This window comes from Saccopteryx bilineata, chromosome 2 (genome assembly GCF_036850765.1).
Source record: "Saccopteryx bilineata isolate mSacBil1 chromosome 2, mSacBil1_pri_phased_curated, whole genome shotgun sequence".
Lineage (NCBI taxonomy): Eukaryota > Metazoa > Chordata > Mammalia > Chiroptera > Emballonuridae > Saccopteryx > Saccopteryx bilineata.
The window spans coordinates 131,150,426-131,171,963 of NC_089491.1; the positions used below are offsets into that span (position 1 = coordinate 131,150,426).

The window sequence follows — 21,538 nt, forward strand, 5'->3', positions numbered from 1 at the left end:
AAGTATCAAGTACCCATTAAAGGACTGATGACAGCCAATTTGTTCTGTCAGCCAACGGCTCTTTCTTAAGAGAACCATTGACCTGTAGCCTGAGCTATTTAACTGAATATTTGTATCTTCCATCCCTTCCATCCCTAGGGATCCTTCACATGGTGAGGTTATATGTTACTTAACCACCATACCCCCCAGAATTTAGCATAGGTGCCTACACCTTTTTCTGTTCATTTTAAGTTATTAATGAAAGTTGTGTATAAAATTACTTTACTCCTGCATCTTCTCAATTGCTTCTTCCTTTTATTTGCCCCATTTGCTTTCCTACTTGGCAAGATTTGGCTTTACATTCCAGGATCTTTCCATGATCTTTGTCCAGCTTTGCCTTGTGATAACCACCTGGCTGGTGTGAATGCCCCCGGGAACGGTTGCACCATCAGCTTTCTCCCATTGCACTTGTTCCGTGCAGATAGCTTATTTCTTCCTGTAAACCTGGACTACTTTGCCAGTTTGCTGCCCTTTGCAGTTGTCCTCGCACAACCTGAACTTCATCATCCTTTTGGATAGACATGAATTGAACGTTGTACTTCTGACTCAGCTCTTTGGAAAGAGAATACATAATCTTCTTATGAATGTGGGAAGGTGCATTGAAATGCCTTTTACAGTTCTTGCTCAGGTCAGAAGTCATAAAGGGATTGAAGTTTATTTTGACCACTGGCTCTTCTATAATGGTGGTAAGATGGAAGAGCCCTAAGCTTTTCTTTTCTTTTCTTTTTTTTTTGTATTTTTCCGAAGCTGGAAACGGGGATAGACAGTCAGACAGACTCCCGCATGCGCCCGACCCGGATCCACCCGGCACACCCACCAGGGGGCGATGCTCTGCCCCTCCAGGGCATCGCTCTGTCCCGACCAGAGCCACTCTAGCGCCTGGGGCAGAGGCCAAGGAGCCATCCCCAGCGCCCGGGCCATCTTTGCTCCAATGGAGCCTCCCTGCGGGAGGGGAAGAGAGAGACAGAGAGGAAGGAGAGGGGAAGGGGTGGAGAAGCAGATGGGCGCTTCTCCTGTGTGCCCTGGCTGGGAATTGAACCCAGGACTTCTGCACGCCAGGCCGACGCTCTACCACTGAGCCAACCGGCCAGGGCCTAGCTTTTCTTAATAAATGAGTTATAGGAAGGCATCCATTTGTTTGTTGATTGATTCACTCAATAAACATTCATAGGTAAACATCTGTTGTCCATCTGGGAAGCCTGGAATGGGGTTTCTTCAGCTTTTGATTGGAATACAAGCTTATAACCCACCATTTTGGCATAAGACCTCCCTTTTACCTCCTCTAGTTTTGAGACCATACCCCACCATGGCTGTTAGCTCTGTGCTTCTATCCGGATGCACTCTGTTCCTTTGCCTCTGCAGGGTCAGCTCTATTTCTGCTAGCAAAGTGGCCCCTCCCAGTTCTGAATATCACTAGTTTCTGTTACTAATTTCTTTCATTCAGGATCACATTGTAAATTAAGGAGATAGTTGTCCTATGATGTAATCTCTGATGGCTTTGTGATGTCCCCATTTGGCTAGGCTGAAATACATCCTTATGTATTCCCTTTCTGGCATGTTTCTAGAAAGTTGCTATGGTGGGCTACAAGGGAGATTCTCTTGTAAAATATTAAGGGTTGGAAGGAAGGCAGCAGCTATTTTGTAGCACGCATGCATGCGCACGCACCCCCCCTCCCCCTTCTTTCAGTTGTTCAACCAAACACCAATTTAGGTGCTGCTGTGAAGGGATTTTGCAGAGGTAAAGTTCCTAATCAGCTGACTTTAATCAAAGGGGAGATTAGGAGACTAAATAAGTGGAAAGCTTTTAAGAAGAGGGTTTAGACCCTTTGGAGAGCAGAGTCCACAAAACTTATGTTTTTGTTGTTAACCTGCTGATTTGCATCATTGGGGTGAAGCAGCAGTTGCTCCTATAATTGCTTTCCTTCCCCACTGGGTCTTCCTTCTATTTCACTGATTCTTGGGCCAAGTATGTGTAGTCAGTCACTGGTCCGAGAGCCCAGGCTTCTGCAGTATATCCTCACCACCAGACTCATCTTTGCCTGCTTGTGATCTCCCCTTCCTGACTTCCTGTCCTGTGGATATCCGCCCTACTCAGCCAGCTCCTACAATGGTGGAAGACAATTCCTTGTAAAAAATAACTTAAATGGATAAAAAAGCTCTTACTGATTCTGCCTCTCTGGTTGAACCTTGAATGAAGCATGAATTAAATAAAGAAGCAGTTATTTGCTTTTTATTGTCATAAAACAGCTTGAAACTTAGATGGTCACCAACAGTCATTCATTTATTCCTAACTGTGCTTGGGTTGCCAATATAGCAATAAACAAGGCAAACATGGACCTGCTCCTAGAGAGCAGATCTTCTAGCAGGAAAGCAGAAGTTAAACAATATTGACAAGAATAATAAGGTTAGTACAGATACAGAGTTGGTAGTACAGATACAAAGTATAACTAGTAGACCTAGCCAGTCTGAGGTATCAGAGAAGGAAAGTAAGGGCCTGGGAGAAGTCATATGAGAACAAATGAAATGAGTTAAAGCAGTGCTTGAGCGTGTTCGGCGGCAGCGGCTGAGGCTGGAGAGGGAAACCACAGAGGGCCCTGCAAGGCAGGGTGTTAGGTCTGACAAACATTTTTACTCAAAAATCTTCATACTTTGGAACCCTATATTTCTTTTTTATTTTATGATTTCACATGTGGTTTCATTCTGAGCCTTTAAAGATCCATGATGCAGCGTGTGCAGCATGTTTGCTCCGACCGACGCTCTTTTCTCTCCGCGGCTTTTTCCTGCAGTGCTCTTATATAACCCACAGCGCTCTTCTATTAGGCAAGCGTCAACTGGCTCTTCTTGTACTATTTTTAACCCATTCTCCTGCCTTATATTTTGAATTCTCATGGAACACCCGTTGAGGGAAAAAGGAAACAAAGCCTGAACTCCTCCCATTCACTTACCTGACAAATTCCCTTGTCTCAACGTTTATTTTCTGTTCATTAAGACTCACTGCAAAGGCTTCTTGGAGGGTGGGCTGCTCACCTGGCCTCATTACTCTTGGCCTTCTGTCACTACCTGAGGTGCAGGCAGCTCAGTCCTTCCTTAGGCTATGAACCCTTCCTGCCTGCTAAGCACCTTGAAACTCTAAAGATTTTCTTTTTTTTCTCTTTTTTTTGTATTTTTCTGAAGTTGGAAATGAGGAGGCAGTCAGACAAACTCCCGGGATCCACCCGGCATGCCCACCAGGGGGCGATGCTCCGCCCATCTGGGCCGTTGCTCTGTTGCAGCCAGAGCCATTCTAGCGCCTGAGGCAGAGGCCATGGAGCCACCCTCAGCGCTGGGGCCAACTTTGCTCCAATGGAGTCTTGGCTGCGGGAGGAGAAGAGAGAGACAGAGAGGAAGGAGAGAAGGAGGGGTGGAGAAGCAGATGGGCGCTTCTCCTGTGTGCCCTGGCCGGGAATCAAACACGGGACTCCTGCATGCCAGGCCCATGCTCTACCACTGAGCCAACCGGCCAGGGCTCTAAATATTTTCTTAATGAAGTCAGTGAGCCACATGCTGTCATTGAAAAGGGGGGCAGTGAATGCTCTCAACTCCACGGGCTAGAGAGAAGAAAGACTGAAGTGAAGATGCTAACGGTATATGACAAAACCAATCACAAATCTGAGTTAGGCTGAATAGTGTGAACTTAAATTGAATTTTTGTCTTCCTTTGATTTCCTTCATTTTTCAAAACCCATTGTTGAGGTATCCTGGTAGCTGTATTTGGAAAACAGCTCAGTATAGAGGGGTGAGCTCAATTTTAAAAGCAGACTGATTTGGGTTGAAATTATGGTCCCTACCACAGGCTAATTTTTTATTTGGAAAATAGAAATAATATTCACTTGCCAAATTACATGTGGAAAGCAATTAACTTAGTGCAAGGCACATAGATGGAGCTCAGTAAATTTGGGGTATTAAAAATCATGACCTTGAAAAAGGTAACATTTCTAGAAGCAGAGGGAGAGGAGAGGGTTTAACTACTTAGCAATTTCCTCATCAGTTTATCTTTACCTTTTATATCTGTTGTTATACAGGAGTAAAAAGCATCATTTGCTTTAAGAGCAGTACCTGGTCCCTCAAGGTCTAAGTCAGGAATCATGATACACTGGTTCATGGGTTGTAAGGATAGAACTTGTCCAGACTCATTTAAAAGTGACTGGCATTAACTAAACTTATTGTGGTAAACATTTTGCAATATATATACCATATTTCCTCATGTATAAGACGCATCTTTTTCCGAAAAATTTAGGGTCTAAAAACTGGGTGGGTCTTATACAGTGGTTGTAGTTCTTTTTACTAGCATTTCCCACTTTTTTGCACTTGTTTTTGCACTCATTGTTGAAGACAGTGATTTGTCATCAGACACAGATGAGAACAAGCTAATGGATGGGAGTTTTGACAGTGATGAGGAGTTATATGAATTTTATGATGAATAAAACTTGAGTTCAATAAGTTTATGTAATACTTTTTTTTTTCAAAATTTGGGCTCCAAAATTAAGAATTAAGGTGCGTCTTATACATGGGGATATCAATATCTATATTTATCTATATCTATCTATCTATCCGTATATTTTTAAAATTCATTTTAGAGTGGAGAGAGAAAGGGAGAGAGAGAGACAGAGAGGGAGAGAGAGAGGAGAGAGAGACAGAGAGAGAAGGTGGGGAGGAGCTGGAAGCATCAACTCCCATATGTGCCTTGACCAGGCAAGCCCAGGGTTTCGAACTGGCGACCTCAGCATTTCCAGGTCGATGCTTTATCCACTGCGCCACCACAGGTCAGGCCATATATTTTTTTTTAAGTGAAAGGAGGGGAGATAGTGAGGCAGATTGCCACATGCAACCTAATTGGGATCTACCCAGGAACTCCTGTCTGAGGCCAATATTTGAATCAACCGAGCTATTTTTTAGCACCTGAGGCTGACGCTTGGACCAACCGAACTATCCTCAGCACCTGGGGCCAAGTTGAACCAACTGAACCACTGGCTGCAGGAGGAGAAGAGGGAGCAAAGGGACAGAGAAGCAGATGGTCACTTCTCTTGTGTGCCCTGACTGGGAATCAGACCTGTGACATCCATACTGCAGGCCAACACTCTATTCACTGAGCCAACCAGCTAGGGTATATTTATAATCATTATGTACATTTTTAATACAGTGTTATATGTCAATCATATCACCATAAAAATAAAAAAAAAGCTATCCTCACTGTAAAAAATAAAGTTAATTGGAGTGAATGAGTTTTGGAAATAGTAGTGATGACTGCAAAACATTATGAATATAATTAATGCCACAGAACTGTATACTGTACTTAGAAATAGTTAGGATGGTAAATTTTATGTTATGTATGTTTTTCCATAATAAAAAATACAAGAAAAGTGAGCTGGAGAACAGCCTACTGGCTGTGCCTGAATAACCTCTCCTTTTATGCACAAATGTAGGCTAGCTCAGTAATAATGTGACCCTCTTACGAACCAAACCATACAGGGACTATTGTTGCTAAACATTTTAGAACATGAGTTAGGAGGGTCCATATCTAAACCCCTCATTTTATAGAGAATGGATTGGAAAGCCTGGAAGGGTGACTTACCCAAGACCACCCAGCGTCCTAACTTTCTGGAAACCAGACAGCTACTATTGTACTATAACATATGGCTTCTAGTGTAATCAAGGCTTTCTGGGTGCTCACATGAGCCCTTTTCTTCCATCTTTTCTCCAGACGCCTGGTTCTTGTTTCCAAGAATACTGTTGCTCAGAGTTCTCAAACTGTACAATTCAGGACTAGGGCATTGGGTTCCAGTTTTATCATAGTCCTCTCACAGCTGAGCAAGTGCAGACAGTAAGTGATATCTGGCAATTCCACAGCTTCTGTCCCGCTGTCTGAATGTCAATGAATGAGCCTTAAACAGGCCACACTTTTCCTTTAGTTCGGGGCTCTGTGTGTGCTGTTCCCTCTGCCATGAATATCCTTCTTCACTTTGATAATTCTTATTTTTCTCTCAGGTTTCAGGTGGAACGTCTTGAATACAGAAAGTGTTCCTGTTTTCCCAGTCCATGTTAGCTCAGCCTGTGCAATTTCTTAGTAAATAAGAGCTTCTTTGTAACTCTTCGTCCATTTGTAATTACTTGTATTATATGAGTTCCATGCATGAAGGCACGGTCTTGATCTGTCCCTGCCCATGATTGTTTCCCAATAACTTAATGTAAGATCTGGCACACTTGTGTTCAATAAAAAAAAAAAAAATTTAAATCAACTTTGTCTTCTCGTGAGAAGAAGAATGAAGATAATAATATACCTTTATGTAGATTAACAAGCTAGAGTGGTGGGGGGAAGTCAGGCAGATACTGCGTTTAATCCTTAGAGACCAATCCAGGCACTGGCTGATATTTCAAGGAAATGTACCAGCAGAATGGCAGGACTGAGCTTGATGTCCACACCTGCATTGCATGCACCTGAGAATGAGCCTTTCGTGAGCAACGAAGGGGATCTATTTATATAGGTTTGACACAAGAGGATGCTTTCAAGTATGATATTGAGGATTGTTAAAAATGGGTCGAGTACAGAGGATGCCTTCCCTAGAGGCTTTAGAAATCAGGCCAAAGTTCTATTTCAGCTGGTTATTTTAGGCCTACCACAGGTAGTGGAGTGAGCTAGACAGCCTTTTAGGGTCCAATCGCGCCATTCCTCTGACCCATAATAAAGCTATAGACTGTACTGTAACCAATAAAGTGTGCATGCGTGTATGCGCACGCGCGCGCGCGCGCGCGCGCGCACACACACACACACACACACACACACACAAATGTGAACTGATGTAGCCAGTCCTGTGGCTGTCAATGTTGCTTAGTTCCTCTTCTACTGAACATTCGGAATTCACCTTTTGTTTAGAAAATGACCTCAGTCTTTAAAAATGGCAAAGCTCTCTTGATAAAGGGCTGGTTCCATATTTCAAAGTGAGAACTGCAGTGTGTACCAAGTTAACTCTGGCATTGACATTCACTGAAGAAAAGTGAAGAATACAAGCTAGGCAACAGGATTAAAGAAATAACCTACTACTCTAATGCCCAGCATAAAAAGAAAGCAATTTGGACATTGTTGTGCATCCTCTCCAGTGAGAAGGGATACATTTTCTCTCTCTCTGGTTTTTTAAAGTGAGGGAAGGAAGTGGACGTGAATATGTAAATGAATCTAATTTAATTAACTTTTATGACCACAGGTCCTTCGAGATAACCATGGGAGCCAATTAGATTCCATTAAAATTCAGTCATTTCCCTGCAGCTTCAATGAGACACCCTTGTCTTCTCCAAGAAAACAACAACAGCAACAACAAAATGTAAGGAGATTTAATCAGAAACAACAAAGAAGAGTACTGTAGGTTGTTTGCAGCAGCTCAGCTGTTTGGTCTTACCCGAAACTGCTTATGCAGTCCAATGTGTCACCCCGAGCTGGGCGCTGCAAGCAGCAGTGTGAATCATTCCGGCTCAGTTCTGTAACTGCTGACCCAGAGTTGATCACAAACTGAAGTTAGGAGAAGTAAAGGTGATGATATTTCATACTTCAGGGCAAAAATTCAAACCTCATCTGGGTGAGCAAAGAATCACCTTGACCTCAGGTCAGATATGAAGAGAAACTTAATGCCACTTATTGCTTTGCTGCCCGATTTTGTAATATTCTGTCCTTTTTCTTCTTCCTGGTTACAGATGTAATGTATATTTGTTGTTAAAAAAGAAAGTGGAAAAATACAGAATGGCTAAGAAGATGTTGCCCACATAAAGAAAGAACTTGGAAGGCTCTCTTCCGCAATTTTGTTCCCTTCTTTCTTCCTTTCTAAGCAAATATTAGGGGGTTTTGTGTGTTTGGGGAAGGACAGAAAAGTGTAGGGTAGGATGGGATGGGGAGGGTGGAATGAGTGCTAGGAGTGAGGGTATCACATTCCAGTTCCTTTCAAGTCACCTCCGATGCCACTCACTTGTCCTTTCTCTAATGGTATACATTACCTAGCTGCCAATGGTTTCTGAATCCTGGCCCCTAAACCATTGTCCATAGTTAGAAAAGTATATGGTGGGTCCACTCTGAGAGTGCCTTGAGATGGATTTAGCAATGAGTGCAATTCAGTTTCTGGGAGCTGTGTTGCCTGCCAGTTGTAAAGCATTTAATGTAATACGATTACAATACTGCCAATGATTTTAGCATGAACATAGGAGATATTTCTACTTCTTCATGTGAGCTAATCATCTAAAAGAAATATATCTTAAGAGTAGGTCACAGTGCCCAAGACCATGTGAGTATAAAATTGTGTGGATTGTTAATTGAGAGGTAAAGTTGCTGTAGGAGTTTTTTTTAATCAAGTAGATTTAATAACTCAAATTTTATATTTTCTTTAGTTATATTTTTAAAAAATAACAAAGTACTTAAATTCTAACAAAGATACTCAACTAGAAAATAATTTAAAGAAGATGATAAAATGAAAACCCGACAGACACTTCAGTGGTTATAAGGGAAAGGAGAAAGAAAGGTAAAACAGAATGATTACAAGCATATCCGTTTCTTTTTGTGTTTCACCAATAGTTTCATCTATCTTTGTTTCAAGATCTTTAGCTTAGCTGAGTGTCATAACAACTTCCTCTGCCAAGTCCTAGAGCAGGATTGAATCAATTGGTGTATGGAGTATTATAATTTCAACAGCTAACATCTATGGAGCGCTTACTACCGTGATGGCGAACTTTTTTTTATAAAAACCGACCACTTTTGCAGTGTTGGTCAACCTGGTCCCTCTTGCCCTCTAGTGGGTGGTCCAGCTTTCATGGTGTGGGCCAATCATGGTGCTATTTGGTTGCTCCACTACCTGCCCACCATGGAAGCTGGAACTGGAACGCCCACTAGTGGGCGGGAGGGACCAGGTTGACCAGCACTGCAAAAGTGGGCGGTTTTTTATAAAAAGATTCGCCATCACGGGCTTACTAAATGCTAGGCAGTGTATCTGTCCTAGAGCATGTATCAGCTTATTTTAACCCTTCTATCAATACTCTGAAGTTAGTTTTACCAGTTGGGGCAACTGAATACCTAATAATCATTCTTCCTTCTTGTTTTTAACAGTGCCCAACTTGTTGGGGGTGTCGGTTTACTCACTTTTCTAGCCTCCATCACTGCTAAGGTGGCTTTGTGATCCAGTTCTAGCTAATGGTGTGTAAACAGAAGTCTGTTGGGGGTTTCTGGGAAGAACTTTTCCTTTCTTAATGAAATGAGACACACATAGTTAGAGGAAAGCTCTCATCCTGTCTCCACTTCTTTCTGCCCTAGGTATAAAAGTGATGGAGCTTCAGTAGCCATCTTGGAAATGCAGGCAACGACCAAACATGCTAAGAAAGGCAGAGGTAAAAGGTAGAAAAAACCTGGGATCTCAATGGGAGTGTTGAACAGCTGAATCATCCCTAGCAACTGCCTACTCTGTACTTCCAGTTAACTGAGAAAAAGAAACAATTTTTAAGCCATTGCTAGGTGGCATTCAGTAACTTGCAGCTGAAAGACTGAGTAATGTGCCAAATTTCTATAATCTTTCAGTGGTGATATGGGGATTTTAACTCACATTTTTTTACTCTAAAATCCAGAGCCTACCCTCTTAGACATGATTCTGTATGATATCCTATTGTATTAGGTTGAAAGACCTACTTATAACTTTTTAGGAAGCTTGAGCTTGATTTTGATTTTCCTTCTGATTTCTCCCTCTCAGAGAAGCTAGTGTGATATATCTAAAACCAGATCTGACCATCTCACTTTCTTGCTTAAAATTTTCAACAATATTTCTTCTCTATATCAGGCATGTAACTGCAAATTACTTCAGAGCCATACTCTATAGGTAACATAATTGTAGATGCAAGTAGATTGTAAGAAAATAAATTGTGTTGATGTGTTATTTATCTAGTACTGTGTAGCAAGTGGCCTCCAAACCTAGTAGCTTAAGACAACAAACCCTATTTCTTACACAGTTTCTGATAGTCAGGAATCTGGGATTAATTCAGAGGAGTGGTTCTGGTTCAGGTCTTTCATGAGGTTGCAGTCAAAATGTTGATGGGGACTCTAGTCATTTAAATACTTGACTGGAGCTGGAGGACCCACTTCTAAAGGTTACTCACATGGCTGTTAGCTGAAGGCTTTACTTCCTTACCATGTGGTTCTCTCCTCAGAACACACCAGCAGTTTTCCTCCAGAGCAAATGATCCAAGAAAGGCAGAATCACAGTCTTTTATGACCTAACCTTGGAAGTGACAAAACATCACTTCTATTCTGTTGGTTGCACATACCCAACCTGATACACTGTGGTAGGGGACTATCATGAGGATGTAGAGACCAGGAAGCAAGGATTGGGGGACATCTTGGAAGCTGTTGACCTTAGATATGTGAAACTGAATAACAAAAACCTTATTTAAAATGAAGTCAGGGGGCCAGAAGGAAGAATTCTCACACAATGCCACTAGACCCCAACAAGAATAGAAATGTACCTTGCATTTTCAGCAGGAGGAGGATTTTCTCCTTGCCCAGCAACAAGCCCAGCCAATGGGAAATGTTACCCCTCAGTCAATGAGAAGCCTTCATCATCCTGAACTGTTGTTTTCCTCCAATGAACTTTCATTCAAAGTACCTCCTTCCAGCTTCCTCCTTTTTCTTTATAATGTTCCTCTTCGTTATTGAACCTGCCTATAGTTATTGCTATAACATGCTTGTCTTAAATCATAATTCTCTGTTATACCCTAATAAATCCCTTTTCAGTGGTTAAAAATACCTAGCTGTTTTATTTTTAAGGTCAACATGTAGCTATGGGACAAAATAGTGGTATTTATCTTCAGCTTCAGCCAATTGTTCCAAAGAACAACACAAGTTCTATGTTGCTGGAATTTTCCATCTCTCAAAAAAAGCCAAAAATACAAATTTCTAAGTTAAATCTCATAACACATATTGGCTCTGAATTTAAAAAAATCTCATGTGGGCCAAACAAAACACAAATGCAATCCATATATAGCCTGTGAGCTGCCAGTGTGCAACCTCACTGGGCCAAAGCATAGCAGGCACATTGTAGGTCCAATTCCAATCTATGTGGCTGTTCTAGTGACACTTTCAGTAGAATTCTGAAGATGATTCCAGGCTTCGCCAGGAATGTGTACCCTGATAAATTAGTAGTCTATGTGGATGAAGGTGGGGAGAGTGATGACATGTGTGCCTTAGATTGATACGCATAGTCATGTAATTTATTGCCCAAAGTAAGCTGAGAGTAAAAGGGGGTGCTATAATAATTACACTAATATAGTAATCATACATTGAGACTGTCTCAGGCAAACTAAGATACATATTCACCACTCATATAGGCCTTCGTGAAATCACCCCAATCCCTCACTATTAATTTCTACTGATTAGAGCCAGCATGCTTGCTTGCTCTTCTTAGAGCACATGCGTACTTTTAAACGCCACTCCTTCTCTCCCCCACTCATCTTGCATTCCTACTCTTTGTTTCCTCTTAGATGTCAACTTTTTCAAGTCCTAGCAGAAATGCCATTCCCTCGCCCCCCTGTTGCTTTCACCTCCTCTCTTTCCAGGTTAATTGCTCTTTCACCAGGGTTTTGTAGCATTTTATACATATCTTTCATGCAGAGTTTATCACAGCAACTCACATAGAGGCTATATATTATTTATTTAGGAATCTCCTACCTTTGTAAGTGGCTGGCACAAAATAGGTGTTTAATAATCATTTATTAAATTTCATTTTGAATCTCACCTTCACTTTTTCTTTAACACTCTCTGGAGATGATAATAAATGGTTAACTTGGCAAGTAGGCTACCAGGGGGAGGTAGTGTAAAAACACAGAAAGTCCACAAACTAGATCATTGCTTCTTGAATTGCTGACCATTAGCCTGATAGCTTGCAATAATTTCAAATTCTTCTTTCTTTTCCATTCCAAATGACAAGAAGCTGTTTTCATTGCGAATGAGCATCTATCTTGATAATGAGAATGAGTACTGTAGAGACCAAGAATACTCAATGTCTGTGTGTGCTTTATAAAAGCTATCTCCCTGTGAAGTTTCATAACTAAGCAATGAAAATCAATCCCAGACTACACTGGACATATGCAACCAAAAGAATGTACACATCTGAAACTGACTAACACTTGTATGTATTGTCTATAAACCTCAGGGGTGGCGGGAACAGACACTTACAAAGGACAATGTTCTCTATAAACTCTCATGAATGAAATTAAACTACAGGCTTTTAAAAGGATAGTCCTGTAAGACGGAAATACGTTTTAGTTGGAGGTGGGTAGAGTTAATGGTAGAACACCATTAAATCCAGTAAATGATCCTAAAATCTGAGATAGGAGGAGCAAGTGGTAACAACATGACACCTTTGGTGCACTTTTATTTGTCCCCTTCTAGAGTAGAAGACCCAGAAAACTTGGACCCAGTTCTGACTCCGGTCCTTCTTGGCAGTATGATTTGAAGCAGGTCATAACTTTTCTCTGAACCATCTTCCTATTTAAGATGGGGCTACTAATAATATTTGTTTCACAAGGTTAAATGACATAAGCTGTGTGAAAGGGCTTTGTAGACTGGGATGAAGTCTACCAATGGCAGTTGGGACTATTTTAAGCTGATTTGCAGGCAGTGGTGATGTGAAGAGAGTGAGAGAGAGGAAAAGAATGGAGAACTATACTTAAGCCACCCCCCCCCCCCAGGCCTCCTCTGACTGAAACCCTTGTTTGTCCTATAATAGCAAGGCTAATAATACTACCCACAAGGTAGGAGTACTTAAAAATTAGTCTGGGACAAGGTTGGGTTTGCCAGGGAGGGTTGGTCCCAACACCCCATGCTTTAAACCTGTGGTTGGGAGTCAGTTTGTTGCTCAATTATTGCCTGCTTTAGAAAGAGTGAGCCTAAATTGGAATTCTCTTTCCTCTGTTTAAGGCATGTCTGCTGAGTCCCATAGCACTGATTATAGTTCTCACACTCTGCCACTGGCATTCTTGACTCACCTCCAGACACAAAAATATCCCGCAGGAAACACAGAACTTCTGTAAGTTGCCTATCTCTTAACTTTATGCCTTAATGTGTCCCGTGTAATAGCCAGAGGATAGACTCTTTCCTGCTCTATTTGCCAACCTGTCCAGTAGCAAAAGTCTTAAAAGACACCCTTCAGACCTTTCAAAAGAGACACAGACACTTGTAGAAGAGTTTCTCTTCAGTTGTGTGACCTTGGGTGGTTTCTTCTACTACAGAAAGAGGGATACTAATAACTAATGTGGAGGCTGTTGTGAGCATGAGCAATAATGTAAAGAAGAGCACCTGGTACATTGGAAATATCCAATTAATAAAAGTGCTCTTATTATTATTATTATTATTAACAATAATAATAATAAAATTAAAGGTATTCAGGACAAAGTGATATTTGATATGAACCCTGGGAAAATAAATTTATTCTTAATAGTCAAGAGGCTACCCATCAATAGTTTCTGCATGCCAGTTTAGGAGGAAGTCCCTGCACTAGAGTAAGAGAAAAATGTCAGCACAAAAAAAGCTAAATAACAATGTAGTAGATTAGAGGACATTTCAGTACATTGAAATACTATTAAACAGATAATCCAAGATGGACTGATGTACCTAGAGTGTTTTCCTTTTCTTAGTTGAATAGTTGCTGAGGTGCCACTCTATAATATACTGGAAGCAGTTCTACTTGATATTATGTCATGACTACAAAAGAGGCAGCTCTTCTAAGACTCTTCTCTCTAGAGAAGTTGATTGGGCCATCTTGTATCCTTAATGCAGCTTTTTATCTTTTTTTTTTTTTTTTTTGCAAGAGAGACAGAGACACAGAGAGGGACAGGAAGGGAGAGAGATGAAAAGCATTGATTCTTCGTTGCGGCACCTTAGTTGTTCATTGATTGCTTTCTTATATGTGCCTTGACCAGGGGGCTCCAGTAGAGCAAGTGACCCCTTGCTAAACCCAGCAACCTTGGGCTCAATCCAGCGACCTTGGGTTTTAAGCCAGTGAACTTTGGGCTCAAGCCAGCGACCACGAGGTCATGTCTATGATCCCATGCTCAAGCCAGCGACCCTGTGCTCAAGTTGGTGCTGGTGAGCCCCCGCTCAAACTGGATGATCCTGTGCTCAAACTGGCAATCTCAGGGTTTCGAATCTGGGTCCTCTGTGTCTCAGTCCAATGCTCTATCCACTGTGCTACTGCCTGGTCAGGCAATGCAGCTTTTTATTTTCTGTGTCCCTTTACCTTCATGTTGGCACTTACAGAAATGAAACATTGACTTTTTCCCCCTTATTCTATTTTTTATAGGACCCACAAAGAACAAGTGTTGATCTACTAGCAAGAAAAGGAGATCTTGTGAGTGGTGAGAAACTGCATTTCCATGTTGCAAAGTGTCTCCAGGGCTTTAAAAATGTGAAATGAAATGATGAAAAAGCAATAATTTTTTAAATAGCCTAAGGTGGACAATATAGTTCCTCTGATGACATAATTATGACATAATGTTAAATTTCTCTTCATGAAGATTTTCTTTTTAAATGGAGCGGGAACTAACAAAGACTGAATTGAGAAAAAAGCTGTTGCGTTTCATATGGAGGCTTCATAAGCATGGTCAAAGAGCTATAAAGTGATATAAAAACTGGAAATGGGTTGACTATTAATTTTTATTAAATATAATCTGAAATTATTTTTTGTGTTTGTTTCTTTGTTTGTTTATTGTCAGTTTTCCCACCAGAATGGACACTCAGTGAGGGAGGGCAAGTGACATCTCTGTTTCCCACTCTGTCTCCGACCAGCGTCACGGCGATGAGCATGCACTGGTGGGGTGACAGATTCATAATCCAGCCTCATTTACTGGCGCAAAATTGCTCTTGTCCTAAATTTACTTCATTGTAAGTATTAAAATGAGGTATCTAAAGATTGTTTTAAAAAAAAGCAAACAAAAACAAAACTCAGTTCTGACAGGAAATTGTATATAGGATCATCACAAATATATTCTTCTCTAGAATATATTTAGCTCTATATTTTCAACATCTGTCATTTTAAAATAAATTATTCAACATTATTAGATTCCTTATAAATGACATCAACCAGTTAGCACTGTGGGGCTGAGTTTTGAAGGATTTTTTTAGAGGCTAGATAGGTAAAGCTTTAACTCTTCATATTCCCCAGAAAAGATGAAAGTGATTTGGGCTCTCACCAGGCTCTCTCCCTCCCCCCACTATAGAAGATTTAATTAGTGTGCACATTATTTGGCCTGGCAGAGGGAGAGGAGTTAGAACAAGGAGTCTGGGACTGAAGCACCCGTCCCCCACCACTACAGGAGTGAAGTCTGGCAAGTCTTGTCTTTTAATAGCAATGGATCAAAGACTACTGCACTGACTGCTAAAGACTCGTTTTATGATTTTCTAATTTTTAAAAATTTTTTTACATAGAAATCCCTGCTGGGTCTTTACATATTAAAATGAGTGATAACATCTTTTTTATGTCAGTTTTGCTCTTCATTTGCTTGATATATTTCATCTGCATTGGGAGGTATTAAGGATCACTGCTTGATCTATCATATTTATTGTCACACATTTATAGTTTGGGTTTTCTGCCAAACTTATAAAAAATACACTACTTAAAGACATTAAAGGACAATTAGCACCCTGTATTGCCAAGGCGTTTAGTTTTACAGATACCTCTTAAAGTTTAATAAGAAAAGCAATTTTATCAGAATAACCTTATCAGAATATCTTGAAAGCAAAGCATATGATTGATTTGGAGTCCAGCATATGATTTTTTAAGTAAAATTATTTTTATTTAATTAAAGTTGATATATAATCTTATATTGGTTATATCAGTTTCAGATGAATAATATAGCGATTCGACATTTTTATACCTTACACTATGATCACTTCATTCATTCTAGCACTCATCTGTCACTGTGTAAACTTATCACAGTTTTATTGACCATATTTTCCTTCTTCTTTCTACCCACCTTCCCACCCCTCCCATCTGGTAACCATCTCTTTGATCTTGTTTCAATGAGCCTGTTTTTGTTTTGTTTGTTTTAAGATTCCACATATAAGTGAAATTTGTCTTTCTCTTTTGACTTATTTCACTTGCCATAGTAACCTCTAGATCCATGTATGTTGTCACAAATAGCAAGATTTCATTCTTTTATACTGATGCATAATATTCCATTTGATATGCAGGGGTGGTCAAAAGTAGGTTTACAGTTGTAATATTAATAAATAATATGGTTATTAATAAATAGTAATACAAAAATAAACTCTGTTTCACACCCTTGTATATACCACATCTTTTATATCCATTCATCTATAGATGGACAGTTAGGTTGCTTCTATATCTTGGCTATTGTATAATGCTGCAATCTTGTTCTTGGATAAATATCCACAAGGGGAATTGTTGAGTCATAAGGTATATCTACTTTTAGTTTTTTGACAAAGAAGATAAAAATATACATTGGAGTAATGGCGGGCCCTTCAACAAGTGGTGTTTGGAACACTAGATGGATACAAGCAAAAAAAAAAGTGAAATTGGACCACTCTCTTGCACCATATACAGAAATAAACTCAAAATTGGTTAAATACTTAAATGTAAGGCCTGAAATAATAAAACTTCTAGAAGAAAACATAGGCAGTAAACTGTCTGCCATCAGTCTAAGTTGGACATGTCTCCTCAAGCAAGGGAAACAAAAGAGAAAAATAAACAAGTGGGACTACATCAAACTAAAAAAATTCTGCACAAGAAAGAAACCTTCAACAATACAAACAGCAACTTACTTACTGGAAAAATATATTTGCAAATAATTTATCCAGTAAAAGGTTGATAGTCAAAATATGTAAGAAACTCATACAACTCAAGAACAAAGAAATAAACAATCTGATCGAAAAATAGCAGAGGACACAGACATTTCTCCAGAGAAGACATACAGATGTACAATAGATATATGAAAAGATGCTCAACATAACTAAATATTAGGGAAATACAAATCAAAACTACAATGCGATACCACCTTACAGCAGTCAGAATAGCTATTATCAAAAAGTCAACAAATAACATATATTAGTGAGAATGTGAAGAAAAGGGAACCTTTTCCAATGTGCAGGAACTAAAAACTGGTGCATCCCATATGGAAAGCAGTATGGAGATTCCTCAAAAAACCAGCATTGAATTTTAGAGGATAATGAATCCTCAACATGGCTAAGAAAAACATCAATAATAGTAAAAGCATACATATTTTAAGGAATTACCTTGTGCAGAATTCTTTGAAGTGCTATTCTTTGGAACCAGTTTGGAATTAGACATTTGTGCCTTGCTGTTGTTTGGTCCCAGGGACACAGGGTCAAGTTATTAAGAAGCATTTGAAGTTGTTTAGAGTACTGTGGAGAATTTTACCAGACTAAACAAATTATACATGACTTCAAGAATGATTCCAAAGGGGCTACTGATGATAGTGTCCATATCAAAGGTGACAGTGATGCCTTTGATAGAATGAATTCTTGCTGCAAAACAATCTTGTATGAGAGCCAGCTCCATGCAAATGGGATTAATCTGTGCACTGGAAAATGTTTCTTCTGCTCTGCTGGAGACATGAATGCTGAGGGAGGAAAGTGCTAGAAGCCCTGATTGTCAAGGATTCAGGACATTGCATCCATGGTTTGAGCACCCTACTCCTCTATTGTATATATTAATTCCTTGAACCTTTGAACTTATAAGTCTACTTTTCCAATTCCTTTTTGTTATGATTGACACATAACTAATTCCTGGGGAATGGAGGTAGCATGGCATAGCAGAAGGAGCAAGGGCTTAGTCAGATAAACTGGGTTTAAATCCTGGTTCTGCCCAGTACTAGCTATAAAATGTAGGCAAGTCTTGATTTCTTTAAATCTCAGTTTAATTGTCTACTAAGTAGGTTTAATGATTCTTCTTATGATTGTTATGAGAACTAAATAGATTATATACATCAAAGTACTTAGTAGTAATGAAATTATACTAAAAAGGACAAACAAACCTACATACTATGATGATGTTTAGACTATCTTTGAGCATTCATATGACAAAGGTGGTCTTAAAAAGCTGCTGGTTTGAACTTGATTGCGGGATCGCTGGCTTGAGCATGGGATCATAGACATGACCCCATGGTCACTGGCTTGAGCCCAAAGGTTGCTGGCTTGAAGCCCAAGGTCGCTGGCTTGAGCCCAAGGTTGCTGACTTGAGCAAGGGGTCACTCACTCTGCTGTAGCCCCCCCGTCAAGGCATGTATGAGAAAGCAATCAATGAACAACTAGGGTGCCACAATGAAGACTTGATGCTTCTCATCTCTCTCCCTTCCTGTCTGCCTGTTCCTATCTGTCCCTCTCTCTGACTCTCTGCCTCTGTCAAAAAAATAAAAAATAAAAAATAAATAAAATAGAAAATAAAAGGCTGCTGGTTTGGTAAATATTGGGCTTCAAGTAGAGAAAACACGTTAAGAGTCAGGGGATATGGAATCTATCCTGGGCGCTATACTTAACCACTCTTGTCCTTTGGTTTCCACTAAGATGAAGTATGAAAATAGTGTCAAATGATTCTAGAATCCCTTATACTTCTAAAATTCTGTGATTCTGTGAAGCTTGAAATGTGTGAATCTGAACTGTATATCTGTGGTCCAGAGAAACTATGGTACCATGTATCACATTATATTCTACAGAAGATACCATCCTACATTTTTAACTTCTGCTTCAGGAAGAGTGGTCCCTTGCAGCCTTATATACAATTCAACATTACCTTGTACATTCTTTCCCCATTCTGTAGCCATTGCTGTTTTGATTAGGAATGGAAACCTATTATATGGTGGGCCCTTTAGATTCTCTTGCTGGAACCTTGTGATTAGAATATGGAAAGTATAGCTAATAGACAGTGGTGCTGGAGCTGGAAGATCATCTTGGAAGTGTTTAGAGGCTGAGGGTACCATTCTGGGGAAACCATAATTGGCCATGTTAGAGCCAAGTGAAGGAAGGCAATATAGAAGTAGGCTTGATGAAAAGGGAGAGAGGGAGAGGGAGAAGAAGGAAGAAAGAATGATGGGGAAAGTAACTTTTATGGTCATTTTCTATTGCAATCATTCATTGGCCTTGCATTCTTTCTACAGTTGAGTTCTGTGAAGTATCAATATCTCTGTGTCATTGACTGTTGAACAACACAGGTGTTTGGGGCACTGATCCCCTGCAGAGTTGGAAAGTTGGGTATAACTACAGTTGGCCCTCTGTTAGCTGGGTGTCCCAATGGCAGATCCAAACACTGTATTCTCTTTCACTTACAGTAGATTTAAATGGTTTTTCTGGTTTTTTTTCTGTTCATCCATGTTGTAAAAGATATGGTGACATAGACTAGGAATACCGTGGACTGGGAACTCAACAGCTGGGGTTTTGCCTTGTTCCTTTTTAAAACAAGCATTTGGCTTAGCATTCTACACAAAGTAGGTGTTCAATGACTTTATACTAAAGTGACAAATATATAAATGTCATGTATTTGTGTATAAATAGTGCTATCAATGGCGTTTATATAAGAAGGGTTAATTTTAATAGATGGTGTTTCAGGAAACATTTTCCTGAATCCTCTTAGTTAGGCAAGAAACATTATTGAGTGCTGTCTTCACTATGTCTTTGGACCTATTTAGATGTAGCTCACTGGAGCTTTATTTAAAAATGTGTGTTGAGCTTAATAGCCCAGGATTGCTTTATATACTGTGGAGATATGAATTTATAGTTCTATATAAGCAGCTTGCAGTATAGTATAGTTGGGAAAACACAAGAAAGGAAGGAAAGAAAGAAAGAAGGAAGAAAGGAAGGAAAAAAGAAAAGAAAAAGAAAAACCAAATATGGTGATTTGCAATGGATTTCAAATAGTTGAAAGAATGGAGGGTCAGCAAGATCTACTACATTTAGAGATTTGTGGAATAACAAGGAGGTTGAGTTACTCCTTAAGAGCTGGGTGTGATTTGGCAAGGCAGAGACGTGGGGAAGAGGAGGACAAGAGGCTAAGCAAAGGCCTGGGGGCTGCAGTGAGTTGTGCAGCAGTGCACACACAACCTAACAATTTGCATTGAGAAATTTGAGACAGAATGACCAAGTTTGGGAGGCAACAGAGGATTATGGTTAAGAAGGCTGACTCTGGAGTTGGACTTCCTGGATTCAATCCCAATTATACACCAACCTCACCTCTTACTGGCTTTGTGACATTGGACGATTTATTTAATCTTTCTTAGTTACCTCATTTGTAAAACTGGGGTTAATAATAGTACCCATCTAATAGGGGTGCTATGAGGATTAAAGGGGATACTGTTTGTGTCATTCTTAAATTAGTGTCTGGCACTTAGTGAGCATGTAAGGTTAGCCAGTACTATCTGTTGTAATAGTTATCTGGTAGTAAGATAATAGATAATAGATATCTGGTGGTTAGACCCAATTAAAAGAACTACCCTATTAATTTTGAATTGCCATACTGAATAGTAAATTTCTTGGTCATTTAGAAAGTCAGTTACTGTCTGAGTTGTTACTGAATTTGTGGAGCACTGGTAGGGATTGGTTTAGGGTAGGAAAGAACATTGAATAAGTGTGTGGAACCTAGTGGAAGGTCCTGAGAGCTAAGGAGGAAAGTTTGGACTCTTCCCCAGGGAAGGGATATGATTAAAGTGAGAGAAGGAGAGACAGGGTTAGGAAGTCCAGTGAGGACCTCTGAGGGGGGCTATTGCAATAAGTCAGTGAGAGGTGACAAAGGCCATGGGCAGGGCTGTGGCTGAGACAGAAATCTGGTGGGAAATCTGAGAGACTTCAAAGGTATGCTCTCCACTTCTCACCACCTCTGCTGCTGTCACCCGGGTCCAGGCTACCGTCATCTCTTGCTTGGATTATTTCAACATCCCCTTACCCTCTCTTGCTTCTGGCCTAGTCTCCTGCAATCTTATCTCAACACAGTTACTCCCTTGTGCACACTGTGCAGCAGCTCCCACCTCACTCAGAGGACAAGCTGAGCTCCTCACTGGCATCTGTGAAGGTGGCATTGCTGGGCTCCCATTACCTCTGGCTTCATCCCCTGCTGTGTGCTCACTGTTCTCTCCACTCCACAAAGCTGTCATCCCTGCCATTTCTCAGACATACCAGACCTGTTCCTGTCTGTGCCTGTTCTTCCCCTAAATATCTCCAGAGCTAATTCCTTCATTTCCTTTAAGTTTCTGCTCAAATGTCTCCTTATTAGCGACATCTTGCTTGACCACTTTTCTGAAAATAGTTACCCATCTCTACCTTAGTACTTCCTGCCCCCTTATCCTGATTGGCTTTTCCTTCCTCATCACCACCTGATATGACTTCTTTATTGTTCATTGTCTAATTTCTCCACTAAAATGTTAGCTCTAGCATGGCAGATATCTTTGATTTTCTTGCTCACTGATGCACCCACAGGACTGAA

The 21,538-nt window shown here is 40.2% G+C and overlaps 1 pseudogene; it reads right to left on the bottom strand.

Annotated features, from left to right (window-relative positions):
* Positions 1–261: 261 nt before the first annotated feature.
* Positions 262–21,209, bottom strand: LOC136322313 (large ribosomal subunit protein uL24-like; annotated as a pseudogene).
* Between the last annotated feature and the right edge of the window lie 329 nt (positions 21,210–21,538).